Below are 20360 nucleotides of genomic sequence, written 5' to 3'. Positions count from 1 at the left end.
GTGGAGGCTCTGAGGGACACAGGTGCCAGCATGACCACCGTAGTGAGGTGGCTGGTGTCCCCTGAGCAAGTGATCCCTGCCGTATTCCATCCGGCCGTGTTGGCTGACGGCAGTCTGAGTTACTATCCTGTGGCTCAGTTTCCCTTTGAGTGGGGAGGAGTTAAAGACCCGTTGAGAGTTGCTCTAAGCCCTGCCTTGCCTGTGAACTGTCTGCTAGGATACGACCTGGAACATACCGCCTGGAAGGAAGTGGAGTTTAAGGCCCACACTGAGATGCTGGGGTTACCAGAATGGACTTGCGTGGTCACGAGGTCCATGGCTGCCCGGCAAAGAACTCAACCCGGGTTGGAGCCTGAGACAATGGCCCAACCCAATGCTGGTCGTGAAGAAGAGAATGTTGTGGAGGACACACCCCGTGTGATGGATGGGGAGCCCACGGAGGTAACCCCGGAGTCCGCAGAGGTGGATGCTCCCGTGGGGGACTTGCCGACCCTTGCCGAGTGGCATGTGGAAGGAGGGTCTACCCGGGAGGGATTCTGTCGGGCGCAGAGAGAGTGCCCCACGCTTGAAGGCATGCGGCGGCAGGCCGAAGCCCAAGTGACCAACCAGCAGACCGGCAGTTATCTCGTGTACTGGGAGGATGGCCTCCTCTACAGTGAGCCTAAGGTTCCGGTGCATGGGTCCTCGAGGGCCTTAGTGGTCCCCCAATTCTACCGGGCCTTCCTATTGGAATTGGTGCATGAAATACCCTTAGCTGGACACCTGGGCCAGGACAAGACCTTTGCGCGGTTGGTCCCGCATTTTTATTGGCCCAGGATGAGAGTTGCCTCTGACACCTATTTCAAGACCTGCAAGACTTGCCAGGCAAGTAGCAAGACTGGTACTAAGGTGAAGGTCCCTTTGGAACCGCTACCGGTTGTCGGTACCCCTTTTGAGCGAGTTGGAATTGACATTGTTGGGCCGTTGGACCCCACGACCTTTTCGGGACACCGGTTCATTTTGGTGTTAGTGGACCATGCCACCCGGTACCCAGAGCCTATTCCTCTGAGGACCATCACTGCACCTGTGGTGGCGCCGGCCCTGATAGGGATTTCTACCCGAGTGGGATTCCCCAAGATCATGGTGTCAGATAGAGGCACGAACTTCATGTCGGCCTACATGATGGCCATGTGGAAGGAGTGCGGAGTGACCTACCGGTTCTCCACTCCTTACCACCCCCAGACTAACGGGCTCGTAGAGCGCTTTAACAAGACTCTGAAGAAGATGATCCGGAGCCTGCCAGAGGACTTGAGACGGAAGTGGGACGTCCTCCTCCCTTGCCTGCTGTTTTCATACCGTGAGGTACCATAGAAGGGAGTCGGGTTCAGCCCCTTTGAGCTGCTCTATGGCCATCCCGTTAGGGGGCCCCTCAGCCTTGTCAAGGAGGGGAGGGAGAAGACTTCGAAGAAGCTTCCCCTTGATGTCGTCAGCTACATGCTGGCATTCCGCAGCCAGATGGCCAAGCTGTGAAAGGAAGCCTCAGACAATCTGGAGGCCAGTCAAGCCATCATGAAGGAGTGGTTTGACCGCAACGCTCGGACGGTGGAGTTGGACGCTGGACGGAAGGTGTGGGTCATGGAGCCTGGGGAGCTTAGTGCCCTCCAGGACCGGTGGACTGGTCCGTATGAAATTGTGGAGCGTCGAGGCCAGACCACCTATGTCGTGGACTTGAAGACCCCCCGACAGCCCCATCGGGTGCTCCACGTCAACCGCCTGAAGCCGCACCATGAGCGATCTGAGCTTGCTCTCATGATGACGGATGGGAGCGAGGAGGAGGAAAGTGAGTATCTTCCTGACCTTCTGGCGGCCCAGGAGAAGGGTTGATCGGTGGAGGGAGTGGTCCTCTCCCCATCCTTGACCCCAGAGCAACAGAGGGACTGTCGCCAGGTGTTGGAGCAGCACGCCTCGTTGTTTTCCCTCACGCCTGGAATCACACATCTGTGTACCCATGATGTGGACACAGGGGACATCCCGCCTGTAAAAACCAAGTCTTACCGGCTGTCCGATAAAGTGAAGAACAGCATCCTGGGTGAGGTGGCCAAAATGCTGGAGCTGGGGGTGATTGAGCCTTCCAGCAGCCCTTGGGTTAGTCCGGTCGTGTTGGTGCCGAAAGCGGCCCCACCGGGCACCACACCAGAACTTCGGTTCTGTGTGGACTATCGGGGATTGAACTCTGTCACCAAAACAGACGCTCACCCGATCCCACGGGCAGATGAGTTGGTTGACCGGCTGGGAGCAGCCCGGTACCTCAGCACTATCGACTTGACATCAGGGTACTGTCAGATTGCCATGGCCGATGGAGCAAAGGAGAAGACAGCGTTCTCCACCCCCGAGGGCCACTTTCAATTTAGGGTGATGCCCTTCGGGCTCAAGAATGCTCCGGCCACCTTCCAGCGGTTGGTGAACCAGGTGCTATCTGGCCTGGAGTCATTCTCAGCGGCGTACCTGGACGACATAGCTGTCTTCAGTAGCACCTGGGAGGACCATCTGCAGCATCTCCAGGAGGTGCTACAGGCTCTGCAACGTGCTGGCCTCACCATCAAGGCTAGTTAGTGCCAGATTGGTCAGGGATCTGTCGTCTGCCTGGGGTAAGGTGCAACCCCTCCAGGCCAAAATTGAGACCATCATGGCCTGGGAGCCCCCAAAACCCAAACTGAGGTCCGCGCTTTCCTCGGCCTCACTGGATATTACCACAGGTTTGTCAAGGGGTATGGTACCATTGTAGCCTCCTTGACGGAGTTAACATCCAAGAAGCAGCCACGAAAAGTGATCTGGGCGGCTGCTTGCCAAGAGGCATTCGAGACACTGAAGCGCGCGATGTGCACCGCTCCAGTGCTTGCAACACCTGACTTCACGAAAGAGTTCATCGTGCTGACGGACGCCTCTGAGCACGGTATAGGCGCTGTGCTTTCACAACTCAACAACGATGGCCAAGACCAACCTGTAGACTTTATCTCTAGAAGACTCCTCCCTCGGGAACAACGATGGAGTACCATCGAGCGAGAAGCCTTCGCCGTGGTCTGGGCCCTGAAGAAGTTGAGCCATACCTTTTTGGCTCTCACTTCCTGATTCAAACCGACCACCGGCCCCTTCGCTGGCTCATGCAGATGAGAGGCGAAAATCCCAAGTTACTAAGGTGGTCCATTTCCCTACAGGGGATGGACTTTCGGGTGGAACATCGGCCCGGAGTTGACCACGCCAACGCTGACGGTCTCTCCTGGTTTTTCCGCCTTAGTGACGAGAACTCCCTAGAGGTTGGGTAGCTCTCCCCACTTTTGGCTGGGGGGGATGCATGTTAGACCTGTCAGCCCTAGGGTGGTCTTTCCCTATTTTTTTCGCCCTTGCCTCATTCTTAACACCATTTTTTTGTTGGCCTTAGATCTCCGAGCGCCTTCCCATTGCCAATCAATGCTAAGGGGCAGGTGCTCTCTACTTCCAATATGGCTGCCACTGGCCCCTGCTACTGCAGCGTGGTCTTTTTAGTAGCACCCTAGTTGCCAGGAGCTGCCTGGAACCCTTAAACATTGTTGCCATACCAGCCTGCCTTGCCTGCCCATAGTTAGAGTAGGGAAGCTCCTGGAACCTTCTAGAATAGTGGCGGGGTCTGCTTTTGCCGCCTTAGAGTGTGGTCACCTGACCTGGGCATATATAAAGAAAGGAGGGAAAGTTTTTAGTCAGTTGGGTCATCACTGACCTGGGGTAACCTACGTAGGAGACTTAGGCGGTAGGGCCTAGTCAGGAACCTATACCACTGGGGGTGACCGGGTTTAGGCGCTGCCCCCCAAGCTGTGTGAGGAACACTGACCTAGCCCACTGATCTGGCCCGGCGGGAGGGGAACCCAGGGACCATCTGCAATGACTTGCTGAGGAATCCTGTCAGCAGCCTTCAACTCAACCCCCCCTCAAGAAACTACCTACAAAGGGCGCAAGAACCACCAAGCGCCAAGAAGAAACCCACCTGCACTGATCAGGACTACTGGGGATCAACCAGGTACTGGGCTGTGCCATCTCTGCCCCCTCTGTTTGCACCTGGGGCCCCAGTGCTGCCCTGCCTCATCCTCTCTGAAAAAACTGCCGCGGCTTGGCTGCTTTCCCTACCTACCCAGCGCTCTCCTACTGTGCCCCCTTGAGAAGCGCTGTGATTCAGGAGATTATTGCTGCCCTTGAGAAGCGCTGTGTCCACGAAGCGCTATTGTGGAGACTGCCCCCGAGCTCTAACTCTGCCAGGCCTGCTGCTAGCCCCGAGGCGCTACAAGCGACCGCACCAGTCCGCCCCGGCGCTGGACCCAGAAGCGCTGCTGACCCGAGAGCCCCCACCGAGGCGCTACTGCAGAACTCACCGTCGCGGCCCGGCGCCGCGTCAGCAAAGTGCCGTCATCATTCCCAGGGCATCTGAGGGGCCCAGGGCTCCGCCGTCGCCGTCGCGACCTAGGCGCTGCTTCCCAAGTGGCCCGACTGCTGCACGTCCTTCACGGCGGCCCCCGGCATCACGAGATGACCGCCGGACTCCGGATTGGGCCGCGCTAGGCCCTGAAGCCTGTCTCCTCATCACGTGACGCACTGCCATTGGCGGCTGCGGGCGCTCCATTGCCTCGGCCCCCACTGATTGGCCCACGGCCCCAGATGCTATCAGGAGGCCCGGGGACCGTCCCTCGCCAGAGCGGGGCCTCCACTGCTGCATCGGAGGCCCTGTGGTAGCCCCTGCCATCACCGGCCCTGCTCAGGAGGCTGCATCATCGAGCGGGGTGGGCTCAGAGGGGAGCCGAGCCCCGCCCCGCCTACAACCCCTCAGAAACCTCTGCAAGGGCTCCCCGAGGACCTGAAGAGACCAGGTAACCCCCTGGGAGGCGGGTGGAAGGCCAAAGTAGGCCCCGAGTTTGCGCCACCCCTGGGGCACATTGTTGTCTTATGTATGTATGTTTGTAAGGCATACTTATAAAGCGCAACTGTTACCCAGCGGGTATTCTGGCGCTGTGATCTTTCAAGGCCCGAACACAAGAAACATTACATTTGTAGCCATCTAAATTGTCCTTGGGAAAAGGTGAGTTTTTAGTCCCTTTTTAAAGGCAGAAAGGTCTTCCATACTCCCGAGAAACAGTGGAAGCGCATTCCACAGCCTGGATGCTGCGTAGCCGAAAGAGCGACCACCCATCCATATCCTCCGTATTTTAGGGACTGCCACTAGATAGGCTGAGGCAGAACAAAGGGATCTGGTGGGAGTGTACCAGGAGAACATCTCCCACAAGGAAGTAGGACCCAGGTCATGAAGAGCCTGAAAAACCAGGCACAAAGCCTTAAATTCGATGCGCTGGGAGATGGGCAGCCAATGAAGATCTTTGAATGCCGCTGACGAGGAATCATGGCGTCTGCGAGAGAGTGCCGATTTTGCAGCGAAATTCTGGACCCGCTGCAATTTTCCCAGCAAGATGGCAGGAGACCCCAGAAGTAGTGCGTTGCAGTAATCCAATCTGCTTAGAATGATACTCCGCACTACTTCTAGTCTGACGTGGGTCAGGAGCAATGGGAGGATCTTCCGTAAAGTGCGCAACAGCACCATACAGGTGGACACCGTTTTATTTACAAAACCGTCTAGTTGAAGGTTGGATTCCATCGTCACTCCCAAGTTTTGAACAGATTCAACCGCTGATACCATGCCTTGAAAGGATAAAGGCCAAAAATCTTGCGGAAGAAGACGAGGAATACGGTCTGCTGAGCAATAGAGCACCTCAGTTTTTGAGCTGTTAAACTGTAGGGAGTTATTGCCAAACCATTCCGCCGTGCTGACCATACAGTGATGGAAGGACTCCTGTGACACTGCATTCTTACCCTCAAAAGAAGATAACTTGTGTGTCATCGGCGTAGTTGGTGACTGTGATGCCAAAAGATTTAATAAGTTTGATCAGGGGTCGGAGGTAAAGATTAAAAAGGATGGGACTGACGGCCGAGCCCTGTGGTACGCCATGCTCAACCCTTTTGATGGAAGACTTAAAAGGGGGCAGTGCCACTACCTGATGTCTATTGGCAAGGTACGAAACCAGCCAATCCAGGGCCAGGCCCGCCACCCCAGCCTCCTCCAGTCTCCTGATCAAGATGGCATGACTGACCGTATCGAACGCTGCCGACATGTCGTGCAGCACAAGAAATGCTGCTCGACCTTGGTCGGCACGCAAACGAAGGTCATTCACATTGTTGGGCCCCGTTGGCTCTTATTAGCCCAAAGAAGGCCCCCCTGAACTGGGCTAAGACTCTGGTAGGCCCCTGGACCCGGGGCTAGATAAGTTAACCCCTGCCTGGGGTAAAGTTGAACACCAGACCCTATCGCTTTATGAGGGGTCCATTCTGGATATCTGAAATGCTCATTTTTAGCCGGATGGGTGGTTTATTAATGCCTAATGCAATGGTTATTCCGGCCTAATGAAATGTTGGCTTTGCCTGACGTGATGTTTGTTCTCTTGCCTAATGAGATGTTTACCCTGCTTAAGGAAATGGTTCACATTCAATGACATGTTTACTCCTGCTCAGGGAAGTTTTTTCTACTCCTGCCTAATGCCGCATTTCCTGAATGCCTACAGTTACCTGATGCAATAGTTATTGCAGAGTACTGAAATGTGTAATCCTTTAATAAAATGGTTATGGTGATATGCTACAGTGAATATTGAATTGCTCCCCTCACCCCCCTCTGATGAAATGCTTTGCAGAGACTTTGATGATTTGATTATTGATTACCCTGAACCATGAACTTAGATAAAACGTATTGATTTTTACTCAAACCTCACTGGTGTGGTGTCAGTCCTTGTGTGCGTTTCCTGTCTCAGTGGATGTGTGTGCTGTATGGTCACTTTACACCTAAGCTTTCGGGTGCCTACCTGCTCGTGCCAGGCTACCCCCCGGGGAACTGGTGACCCTAGTTCCTACAGGGCCTATATCAGGTTGTATAGGCTGCTGCTGCTCCGTTGTCTTCAATGGAGGTCTAAACATTTCATTGTTCCCAGCTTTGTCTCATGAAGGATTTATTTATACTGACCCTCCGCATCATCCATTCAGATAAGTTATAGATAAATAGTACAAGTGTCGAGAGGCCGAGAAGAGATGATACGCTTCATCTATGTAACAGCGATTGTGCAATTAGAGGCCAGAGTTACCCGCTGGATTTCATTGCCCCTGTCACTGGCGGGCAGGGCGTCACTAGTGAAAATGGTAATTCTACCTCAGTTTTTAAATTTATTCCTAAATATACCATATTACCCTGGAGCCCACTTCTTTAAGACCCTGCGATCTGCGCTGATCCGTTTGCTGTGGGGTGGCAGACAACCGCGCCTAAGGTGGGAGGTTCTCACACAACCGTATTGTAAGGGCGGCTTTGATATACCTGACTTCGAGATTTATTATTTAAGTGCACAAGCTCACTACGCGTATCACTGGATGGCACCTTCGCCATTTATGCCCCAGTTGGCGGTGGAGGATTGGGTGGCACGTCTGCTCCCGCTTGGGGGAGGCGATCCATGGCCTGTTGGAAGCTGTGGAGACTCCATTCACTACCGTCACTAGCACAATGGATGCTTGGAAACGTATAGCTCGCATCCTAGAGGTGCAATTGCTCTACTCGCCACGATTGCCAATTATATATCACCCCAAGCTCCTCATACTGCAAAAGACAGGCTTTCAGGCCCTGTGAGGAAAGTTAAGGATAGCTTCCTGGGGCGACCTCTTTGCTGGCGGCCAGTTCCGAACCAGTTAGCTTTTCTTTCATGACCTTAATCCCACGCCCCTGGACTTTTTCTTATACATCCGTCTCCGACAAGGGATGCGGATGGTGCTTCCGAACTTTCCATCAGAACCGGAGGCATTCGCGCCCCTACACCTCCTACTTGAGTCCCCGGATGGGAAACATCTAGTGTCCAAATTGTACAAAATGATCAGAGACTGTAGAGAGAGTGTTACTAGTTCTGCTCGTGTTAGTGGTCGGATAACCTCGGGCAGGAAATGACGGATGGGCAGTGGAAATATTGCTGCACCATCATGGAAAATATATCGGCTAGTTGCAGATTCAAGGTTATCCATTATAAGTTTCTACAGCGTCTATATTATACCCCTGCCAGGAAATATCGCTTTCAGCTATCAGACAATGACAGATGTGAGAGGTGTCGGAGGCCTGGGGCGGGGTTCTTGCACTTGGCATGGGAATGCCCGGAGGTGAATGAGTATTGGTCACAGGTTCACGCAGCGCTTGAGAGTATGATGGGTACCAATATAGATGTTGTTGATCCCTTGCTGATGCTGCTGGGATGTACGATGCATATTCCGAAAACGGCCAGGAAATTTATGGACATTGCATTGCTGATGGCGAAAAGTAAGGTTGCTTGCAGATGGGGGAGGGGGAGAGCTCCGAAATTCAAAGATTGGCTGCGCGATCTTGTATACTGCCAAGAGCAAGCTGCTGTATATGTTGAATTGTTGCCATTGCGTCTATGCCGAAGGACATATGGGGCCCCTTACAAGGCTACTTGCTGAAGGTTGAGGAGAGAGCGGGTGAAGAGGATGCGGAGACAGATAACCCTGGGGGGGCAGTTCCCCTCATTTCAGACACTTAAGTAGAGGGATGGTGGTTTTACTCAGAGACTCTCGCTAATACTGAATCCTGTGATTATATATTATACTTTTGCACTAATGGGATGCGAACTCCTGTGATGTTGAGGGCAGATTTGGAGATGTTAGAGACTGTTCATTCTTCTGCTTTGCTGTGATTGTGTTTGCTCACTGTACGTTACATTTGCTGGAATTTTATTGTCGCCCCTCATGGATGCAATGCCCGGTCTCGTTGCACACCTCCGTTGCAGATATTGATTACCTGGAGATATTGCTTGTTATGATGCCTCCTCGACCTGATTGATATGTATTTGTCCTTTGATGCTCCTTATTATTGTATAGAAAGAATACGTATGGAATGTTTTATTGTGCTTTTTTTGATGTATGACTGATGTATGCACACCATGTACCATGAAAAATACCAAAAATAAAGATTTGAAAAAAAAGGTTATAGATAAAAAGCACCAACACGTTGATGCTGTGTTGCTTCCATTGCTCAGCATTCAAACTCTGCATCAGCTTGAACTTGAATTACAGTTGCCCAGAGAGCACGGTTTGTATAAATCTAAGAGTCTGGTTGACTGATTTATGAAGTGTGGGCAGAATTATGTACAAGGACATTGACATACCTTTGCAAACCAGGTTCTTTTGATTTGCAAGTTTCGTGGTCTGCAAATGGAAAGATGGGGGTTATGAAGAAGTGGACTGGGTTGTTAGGGTTTGTTCTCTGAGACTGTGGGTGCACTCTATATTCACAGAGACCTTTTACAGCAAGGGATCATGGTTCTTGGTGAACCAAAAAAGTATTTATTCATAACCATATTTGCTTCACAATGGCCTCCAGAGAACAAGAGATTCTTTTGTTTTGTAAGTTCAGGACGGTTATTTGTAAAATGTGATGAAGTGTGATAGTCGTCTGACGCAAAACTATTTCTTTACCTCCATTCAAGGTATTCCGGGATGACCAGGCAGTGCAGCGTGGCTGCCACCCTTGGAGGAACAAAATATAATATAACTGTCAGGTAAGGATTCCCTTTCCCCTGTTTCTTCTTTCTCTATTCCCTTTCTTGATCTCTGTTTTGTTTTTGTCTCTTCCACTTCAACATTTGACTCCCTCTGTACACTATTCTTGTTGTTATCAAACTTCTGATAATATTATGATGGATCCACATGCCTCCTGGAAATGTTTGGGGTGTAGTGCAGGTCCAGTTCCTTTTTAGGTCAGTTTTGCCCAGCAGTTCCTTAACTATTGGCACATTTGTCTTCTCTACAGCATGTGATACTCTCTCCCCTCTGACTGTTCTTTTGGCGTCTATTCTCTCTTGATCTGACTTCCATCTCTTTACATCCTCCTAAACTATCCTTTCTCTCTTATCTACTACAAGCAAAAGACACAGTACATATGTGTGGACACACATGCACACAAGGCTTGCTTTAGGGTGGTGCAACCGGTGGAGCCGCACCTGGTGCTGACCTTGGGGGCACTGTGTTTAGTAGTAACTTATGGGTTCACATGCATCTGCTGCATAGTTTCTTGTGCTGGAACATGTGGTGAGAGTGGAAGATAGCCTTTTTTCTCTTTCTTCTTTCTTCTGTTTTGTGTTTTTCTTTTCTAGACCCTTTTTCGTTTTCTTTACTCTCGTGCTGTTTTTTCTCTTTTTCAGGTGTTGCAGTGCCCGGGTCCTGTCGGAGGAGCTGTTCTGGGCCACCAAGTAAGTCCTTATCATCCGCACAATTTGAAATAGTGAATTCCACTGGGCTAACTGGACACAGCGTCAGTCTACAGTGGCATTTAAAGCAGTGATTACAAGGTGAATTCCTTTGTTCAATAAAATGTCCTTTCCTAGATCACTGGAAAAAGGAATAGATTAACAGTCTAGGTGGGCAGGGGAGTAAATAACATCTGATAATTCATTAAAAGTATTACAAATATCTCATTGTGATGCCAGCCTTTGCCACAGAAATTGAAATTTTTTAGTGTTAGCTGCTTCTGAGAATCTGTGTCACAATATATGTGCAACTTGTGTTTCTTTCTTAATTATTAAATACGTTTTCTCTCACATCCATGAGCTCCAGTAATCCAAAGCTCCCGATATACAGTGTCCCCGAGTTGTTTCACCACTATCAGAAATGATACTCAACTGATTTACTGGCTTGTTTTTGTCCATACTTTCTTTGTGCAAAGTATAAGGTCACAAATATATTTTCTTTGTGTTCATTTACAATTTTTGACTCAATTTCTACAGGTGACTGAAGCATGAAGAGAAAATCGAAGGTTTAAATTTAGTGAAACACAACGAAAAGGATTATTTCAAGGAAAGTTAAAACATTCTCGAGCTCTTGAGAAGAAACACATTCTATGTGCCAGGAATGGTGAGGATGTTGGTGCAGAAGAAAATGGTGAATGTGAAAGTTGTCAAATCCCTATAGTAAAATGGCCATAAATGTTTATCAAGTGTCAGGAACTGAGATTGAGGAGTACATTGGCCACAACTGATACCTACACAGTGCACTTGAGAAAACTCAGTGTTGTAAATTCTGTTTGATGGTTTATGAGCAATGCTTTGGAGACGCAAACCCTCCCCAACAGATCAGCATCCGTCGACGTGTCGTGATGTGACAGACCCGTCAAAAAGACTAATATCCCTGGTTTACAAGCGGAAGCTTTTGTCTCTGTCTCCTGAAGATGAGAGGAGAGAAAAGGTTGTTTAAAAGAAAGTCATTGTAAATACTCTTTCTCAGATGTCGTTACAGCAAAGATGCTGGATTATCATTTCCAATATAGGAAGATTTTCCCAACCAACTCTGTCTCTTGGGTTGATCCGAGTAGTTTCAGAGGCTCCTGTAACTCCAAAGTCGATCATGTACCTGTCTTAACCACTGAACAAAAAAGCATATTCTGGCACAGAAAGTATAAAAGGGCCCAGTCTTACGCTATTGATAATTCATAAACCACTCTGGCATGCCCTAATCATCTGTCAATACTTGTATGAACGAACATACCTAACAGGCAAACACTAAAGCCCAAAGACCTTAACACTCCTAAATCAAATGTGATAAACTAGAATCACTAAATAAGACTAATTAAACTAGAGGGAATTCACCCGGGCATAACTTGGAGAAAATGAATCCATGAGGGGCCTCTTAATCAATACAAGGGGCTCCTCAGTGAAAGTTAATAAGACCAGTTAGATCGGTGCCTTCAAAGGTAGGAAAATGATCTCCGGGTAAAAACTATCATTAGTTAAAATACATACGTTAAGAAGAGCATCTGAAATTTATTTTAGAAGGCAATGTAACATAAACAAGTACACAATCAGAAATCAAATTCAGTCTTAAGATGACTTGTATTCAGGAACAAACCCAACTTGGAGAAACAAACAACTCGTATAAGAGCAATGACTGTGAGAACAGCTTTAGTTATCAATCCCATCTCACTAAACATGAGAAAACTAGCGCTGGACGAAAACCCTATCAGTGTCGTGAATGCCAGAAAGGCTTCAGTCGCAAATCCAGTTTAACTGTACATCAGAGAACCCACACTGGGCATAAACCGTATCAGTGCTCTGAATGCCCGAAAAGCTTCAGACTGAAACTTACTCTCACTCACCATGAGAGAACTCACACTGGGCAAAAACCTTATCAGTGCTCTAAATGCTGTAGAAGCTTCAGACAGAAATCCAGCTTTACTGCACATGAAAGGACCCACACTGGGCTCAAACCCTATCAGTGCTCTGAATACCAGAAATGCTTCAGACTGAAAAAGACTCTCACTAGACATGAAAGAACTCACACTGGGGAAAGACCTTCTTAGCTCTCTGAATGCTGGAAAAGTTTCAGTTGGAAATCTGGTCTCACTCAACCTTCGAGAACTTACCTGGAAGAAACTTCGTCATTGTTCTAAATGCCAGGGAAGCGTCTACTGGAGATTCAGTTTCATTCAACAAGAGAGAACGCACAATGAGAAAAAAAATGATCCGTGCTCTCAATGTGCCGTAAACTTCAGTTGTAAATGTAATCTTTCTACATAAGAGAGACAATGTGGGAGAATAAAAGGTGCTCACTGTGAACTCTGAGGAGGAGCTTTCAGCATCACAAAACATTTACATGAAGCAGCCACAAAGACTCCACTGTATTGATTGTCCAACAAACCGTCTACTGAGAAAAGCACACAGCGAGGAATGGAAATGCTTGAATTAAACTCATTCCTTTGTAAACATTCAGTGTTTTTGCTCCCTGCGTGTTTATAAGCACAGCTCTGACCCACAAAGGCCATTCGATCCTGAACTTTGAGGCCACGCTGCTAGGATCAGGAATGCATGTAACCTCAAATTGTTTCCAGCCTTAGTGAGCCTCACCAGGGGGCTGCAGCAGAAGTCGCTTTGTCGTAGTTCTCTATGGGACGAACATCTGTTCTGTGCCACGTAGGGCTGATCATTGAGAAAAACTAAAAGTGATGGATGGACTGGTAGTTAAGCTCTGCAACATCCCGCCGCATCATTCTCCAGTCTCTGTGCCACTAAAGACAAGGCCAACCATATGTAAACCATTTTGGCCCCACCCTAAATAGTTCCAATGACTTCTGTTTCAATGGGACACAGCCTCATATTACAAATATCCACTTTAGCTCCCTCTTTCCATGTTCTTTTTGCTACAAATGGAACCTGCTTCTCATCTGCTGAGGACAGTTTCACAAGCTTTACAATCACATCAGATACATCCAAGAGAGTCTCGCTGATAATCAGGCCTATTCATAAACTACTATAAGACGACTACAATACAAGAAAATGCGATTCACAAACTATGTGCAGTCCTTCTGCCTCTCCTATCTTTTTCTTTGTGGAGTTGTCTGCCTCGACTGCAGAGTTTCCGCACAAGTTAGTATAGTTTTAGTAGTAAATGTGGGAGTGATAGATGGAAGTGGATGTAAAATGTGAAATACTTATGAATAAAGGGGAGGGGTAAGGCAGGAGTAAAGAGGAGTATAGGGAGGGGTTTAGGGAAGGACAGGCACTCACTAGGGAGTAGGCCCATTTCTATTTACGAACCACACTTATAAAGTCACTCCAGCCATAATGTACCTAAAATAGTCGTAAATGTACTCCTGCTCAGAGCCGGAGTAAGTCCAATATCACACATGGCCATCCACTGGAACTGCAACTAGTTAGAAATAAAAAATAAAAAATTCAATGACAAAAAATATCTTAAAAGTAAACTTTTGATTATTTTAATAAAAATGTGTTATTTAATTTAAACAGTGATATAACATTCATTTTTAGTAAGGTATAATTACACTTGTTACAATGAATTCTCTACCTCACAATGAATAATTATAAATGTATAATAAAAATGTTACTTACTTTTAGGCTTTAGAAAAAATACAATTTTATATATATTCAACTTGGGTGAAGCTCTCCCTGTGTAAAAAATGTAGGGAACATTTTACAAGTTTATCAAACTTGAAAAAAATAAAATATTTGTATGTTAAATATGAATGTAAATTTACTTTATTACAAATACAAATGATGCAACACTATTAACTTGAAATGTAATTCATTTTAAACATCTTTTTTCAAAGGTTTGTATGAAAAATCCCACCTAAAGTAAAATCATTCTTTTTTTTATGTACGCATAGTTACTAAATTTCCTTTCGCAAGTCTGTTCAGAGGCGGAACTGCCTTACAAAAAGTTATGGATAGAATTAATTGAAATTATTTATTTAATAGTTAAAAAAACTATTAATTAACAGGTCAACATGTTTTATCATGCAATAATTTTTTTTTTAAATATAGGTAATTTTGTAACAATCTTTTGAATGTATATGCAGTTTTAGAAGGCATTACCAGTGGTCGGTTATGCTGCACTTTCTAATGCTCCATTTATGCTTCAGTAAGTTACATTTGTACATTTTGCTCCACATCTATTTAAGGGTGTGCAGATGTGCAAGTCCACACTTTTGAGTAACGTTATCGTAATAGGGAATAGATACAAGAAGCAAAGTTACTCTACGAGCATCCTTGCATGTACAGATTACTCACAGGTGTAAGGTACCTTTGTGAATAGCCTTCGAGGTGTCCAACTCCGCCTGGGTGTTTATTTTGTGTGGTAACTCTAAAGTGGACACGGGCAATTGGTCTGTTATTAGAGTGAATTGGATGATCTTGCGCGAACATCAGAGCACTCGTCCGATGTGTCTGTTTAGTTGGAGAGCGGCAACAAATATCTTGAAGTAATTGTCCTGAATTTGCTACATCATTCTGCCTCCTGAGGGCCTCGTGTAGCAGTGATTTATCATTACCGTAGTAGGATCAGGTAATTTCTCTGTGTTGTTAGCAATGTTATCATGATTTGCTTTTGTTTTTCCCTTCTCCTCTTCCTTTTACCTGATTTTGTTGGTTTTACTACAACATTAGCTCAGAAATGTACTTTGCTGTTAATTGGTTCTGAGGTCTTATCCTTTGTGTATACTTTTATACGATGAACAGTTTTTACCTTCGCTGTACGGCCACAGTGTAAGCACCGAGAGCCCAAACCCTGAGATTCCTGCACCTTGATCTGCCTTTATTGGTATTCTACCTTTCCACTTGAATACGTGAGATATGGGTTTGAATCGCTGAACAACCTTTGAACCTGCTGTGATAAACTTTGGCGGTTACAAGTTTCATGTTTGAACCACCAGCGTGAACTCCAGTACGCTGCTTGTCTCACAACACGCTCCAAGCTTTGTATCATCAACCTCGAACCATCTCCATAACTTGGAAGCTCCAAAGACTTCACAGCTGTTGTAACTGCCTGAAGTTTTCATAGTTTTTGATTGCTGTGGATTCAGGTTCAACTGGGAATGTTGCCCTTAAAGCCCCTTCTGTGCAGCTCATCACCTTCTGAGGCTGATTCAGGCAAAAACCTCGCATCAAATTCAAGTGTTGATCATCACCAGAGACTAAACTTACCTTTGTCCCCTCGAGCATAGCTAGCGAAGTCAGCTACAATTTTGTATGTGACTTCCTGATTGACTCAGTGGATCAGCTTTTTAAAAAAATTCATTTACCTTTTTTTTGGTTTTGACAGTTGTTTTTGTTAATTAATAATCCTTAAATCACAGCCCTCCTTTAGATTTTGCTTCTGAATAATTATTAAATGTTATTTTTTATCTAAAGTTGGTTTGAATCTTAAAGTTCCTTGTCTATTTTTAAAAAACTGTATTGAAATTTGTGTCTTTCAATGTTTTGCTTTACCTTTGAGCGTGCCTTAGGCCATACTGCTCAGGCCACGTTACCAAAAGCGAGCTAAGAACACTTTTGTACAAGAGACATTTACCTTTGCTGACCAACGTTTGGGAAAAGCAAAGCAGGCTGACTCCAGGAAGCATACTACCTAGCCGGAAAGGTTACTCTCTTAGGTGGCATCTGCACCAACTGAAGATGCAAAAAGCAAAGATTATGAGGGAAGCTGTTGGTATCTGTGCCCCCAGAATTTGAGTCTGCCACCCTCTCTTAAACAGTTGAAAGAGCTAAAGATGCACCCGTCAGAGATTCATGTCTCAGCAACTAAGACTGCTCGTTCCTGTCACACCCACACTGTAACCTGAATCACACTCCCTGTGCAAGGTACAAACTTTTACATAAACAACTTGTGTTATGCTTTGTGAACAGGCTTTCACCCCCCTTTGTATGTAAATGAGTTTCCGTGATCAGACATACCAGGCTCCCATCTCTTCTAGTGCGGATGATAATGTGAGAACTGTAACGAGATCACAAACAAGGGCTGTATTGAGAAATAATAGGCTTCCAAGTCACACAGTAGTTTGTAGTTCTTTATTAGTCTTTTAAATGTCCACTTCTCTATCCCGTTCCAAGGTGGAGTATAGTTTGCAAAGCGCGACTCTATTGTGGCCCGCTCCCCAGATTAAGTCCATAAGAACAGAAACAGAGTCCAATTTCCTTAAGAAGCGCTGGGGCAGGTTAACTGGGGGCATCGAGAAGCAGTATAAATGTATTAACAGCATTTTTGCAACTGCCACTCTACCCATGGGGTTGATAGTGGCAGCGAGCCCCAAAACGACAGGGAGCTGCAAGCATTGGACATCACCTAAGTTGCCCTGTATTCGTTCTTATTCGGTGTAGTAAATTCACCCCTAAATACCTGAAGATGTCAGGGTGCCACCCCAGTGCTGATTGGGCCAGCACTTCCTGTTTTAAGTTGTGAGGTTGCGCATGGGATAAATGCTGGATTTGGTCCAATTTAGCCTCAGTCCAGAAGCCCTACCAAAATCGTCTAGAACATCCATCACCTGTGGTAGATACGAATGCACGTTCCTGAGGTACACAAATGCATCATCAGCATACAGTGATATGGCCTCTCAATTTGGCTCACTCGGTATACTGATTGCTGGGTCCTGTGAACAAAACAGGGCAGCAAACAGCTCCATGGCTAGGGCAAAAGTAATCGACAGCGGGCATCTTTGCTGCATGCTTCAAAATAAACTGAGATCTCTGCCTGTCCGAATGCGGGCCAGCGTGTTGGTGTAGAGGAGATTTATCCAGTGTAATATTTTTGGGCCAAGTTTCATGCACATCAGCACTTTCGTTAAATAAAACTACTCCGGGTGTCGAAGGCCTTCTCTACATCTAGTCAGAGTGCTGTGTATGTAGGCAATTCATGAAGATTTGTTTCCATCAGCTGCAGAGGCGCCATAGGTTAAGACATATTTTTCTCCCAGGTACGAAATCATTCTGGTCTCGGTGCCAATGTAGAGAGGCAGGGGAGCAACCTGTTTGCAAGGACTTTCCTGCGAATCTTGTGGTCGGTGTACAGTGGCCAGTAGGAGCTTAGCTCCAGGGGGTCCGTGTTGGGCTTAGGCAGTAAAAATATCATAGCTTCCCATAGGGATCCCGGCAATGTGCCCTCCTGCCGGGCCTGTTGGTACATTTGGAGTAGGTTTGGAGTGAGGGTTGCTCTATAGGTGAAGTAAAAGTCCACCGGTAACCCGTCCATCCCAGGAGTTTTGTTGCACGCGATCTAGTCAATCATGAAGCCAATTTCCTCAGTGGTCAGGGTTTTGTCTGGTGTATGTCCCTGAAGGGGGTTAAGTCTGGGGATCGACAGTCTATTCAAATACTCATCTAATTGGGGCGCTTGCACTCCCAACACAGCCTGGTATACAGACGCCTGGTACTGCAGGAAAGCCTGGTTTACATCTGCTTGTACATTTCAAAAACTCAGTTACACATAAGGATAAACAGACCAAAAAATATATGTTCACCAAGTAATTTAATGTACTAGTTTTTCTGGCGAATACTCAAGTAATATTCAAGAGACAGGTAATATTCAAGAATTACCGGTTAAGTAAAGGTTGCTCCAAACGGGGGAACGTGCTAATAGGATGAGGAGTGCTCAGTGTTAAGAAGGAAAGAAATCAGTGACATAGGAGAAAACAAGAGATGCGTATTATTTTCAAAAACACTATGATCGGTTGTCATTCACCGTCATAAGCAGCCTAGCTCCAGGTGTATTTGTACACAATTTAAGTCATATGTAAAATTGCAGAATAAAATTCAAAATTTGCATGATAGAGGACACAAAAGGGTAAGTCTAGTCCTATCCAAGAGCGTCGACGTTTCGTTCCGACTTAGGGCACAAGGGAATTTCACAACCTCGGCCGTGCGGATCTTCTTCAGGACTGGGGTGGTGTGGGGCAACCTGGATGAAGGTGGATAAGTCACCTAATGGGAATAAAAGCTTGGGTCAGGTCCGTTGATGTATGTAAAGGTGTGCATCAAGAAGCAGTGCGCGTGGTTGAAAAAGGTAAGGCTTACCCTCCACATGTGGTGAGAAGCCAAGGGATGAGTTCATCAAGCCATGTCGTATTCACTAGTAAATTCCATTTGGGGTAACCATCAAGAAGATGAATTAACTAAGGAGGAAAAATGGGGAGAAAATGCCTTAAGTACTCGACTGGCATCGAGGATAGCGTATACGTCGGTTACAGTGCTGATCAGACATACCTCAGTGTTATTCAGGAATGAAGACTGGGCATTATTGTAAAGGTGGGGGCGCCATCGTGGTCCGTGTATTAATCACAGTTCAAGGCGATCAGCGGTCTGTGAAGTAAATTTGAGAAAGCTTAGTCATGCTGGCAAGGAAAGGCAGCGGGCTGTAAAAGCATTACAATTACGCCGCGAGTTGCGTGGTTAATTACCTGAAGACAGGGGTCCTCACAGTTCGGTGTCTCAGCAACAAACGAATTGCAAGTGCGGCCACGCCCGGAGTATAATTAAATACCGGAGGCCGTGGGAAAAGGTTACTGAGGACGTGCGCTAATGCCCAGAGTTGAAAGACTCGCAAGGCCATGCGCCGATTACTGGAGAAGGAGACGAAAGCTCCCGTCACGTGTGACAGATGCCTGAGTTATGATAGTGCATTAACGCTGGCATAATAAACCTGAGACATCATTATTTCCGAGAAGTATATACATTGTGATGAAACACATAAAAACATTGAAAGCTAATTAGTCCCGAAATACATGTGCTATATACAATGTGAAAGCGGGAAGAATTCAACATGTTTGAACATTCGGTATATGAGGGAAAAACATGTTTGGAGAGTGCAAGAAAATACTTCTAAAATACGAGCATGAGTACTCAAATGGATGCACTATTAAAAGCACGATGTAAAGTTAACAGTTTCACTTTGTATATAGCACATGTATTTCGTGACTAATTATGGATATGATTTTTCAGGAGAAAAGTAATTGACACACAGATACAAGTACATGGAAGGTACATAGATGCACAATGGAAGAAAGTACATGTAGACCAAAGGTGATTTTTTATTTTTTTTACAATTTTTTGTAACAACATAATTATTCTACATGTTTATACAACGCAATACACAAAGATAGGTACAAATCTATAGTGAGATAAATGCTTTTATACAGAGGGATATGCTGTAAATTTCTCTTAGCGTATAGTGCTTATGTGGGGAAGAGCAAATTATTGAGTAGTTTTCTCAAGATAAGGTGGTTGTCAGTGGATATTATGTTGGGGGGTAAAGAGTTCCATAGTTTGGCTGCTTGAACAGAGAAGGATGTGCCACCCATGTTTTTTTTTGGTATCTTGGGATTTTGAGGCAAGATGCCCCTTTAGAGCAGATGTTCCTTTGTTGAATGTGTTTGGTGATTTTATTCCCAATGAAGAGCGGTCCCATTCCATGTAGTGCTTTGTGGATGATACAAAGTAGCTTGAATGTGGATATTCTGGCAACCGGTAACCAATGCAGGGCTTTCAAGGCAGGCGAGATGTGATCTCCTGGTTTGATATGCAAGAGTAGTCTGGCAGCCGAGTTCTGTATCTGTTGTAGTCTTTTGATGGTTGTTAAAGGTGATCTGTGGTAGAGGCTATTGGCGTAATCAAGTTTGGACAAAACAAGGGAGATGGTAGCTTGGATCTTGTGTGGAAATCCCAAATGAGGGAAACTTTGTTGCAGTGTTTTTATAGTGACAAAGCTTGATCTTGCTAGTTTGTCCACTTGAGTATTCATGGATAACTTGGAGTCCATGGTAATTCCGAGGTTTCTAACTTCCTTCACTACGTTAGGCGGTGATCCCAGTTCATCAGGCCAGGAGGAAAGCGGGTTATAATGTTTCGAATCGCCATATGTGAGTATTTCCGTTTTTGGAAGCATTCAATTTGAGATGGCTCCAAGTCATCCACTGATCCACAGCTCTGAGACAACTG

The sequence above is a fragment of the Lissotriton helveticus genome, chromosome 1_2 (assembly GCF_964261635.1).
Source record: "Lissotriton helveticus chromosome 1_2, aLisHel1.1, whole genome shotgun sequence".
In the NCBI taxonomy this organism is placed as follows: domain Eukaryota; kingdom Metazoa; phylum Chordata; class Amphibia; order Caudata; family Salamandridae; genus Lissotriton; species Lissotriton helveticus.
Note: the sequence above shows the minus strand (reverse complement) of the source record.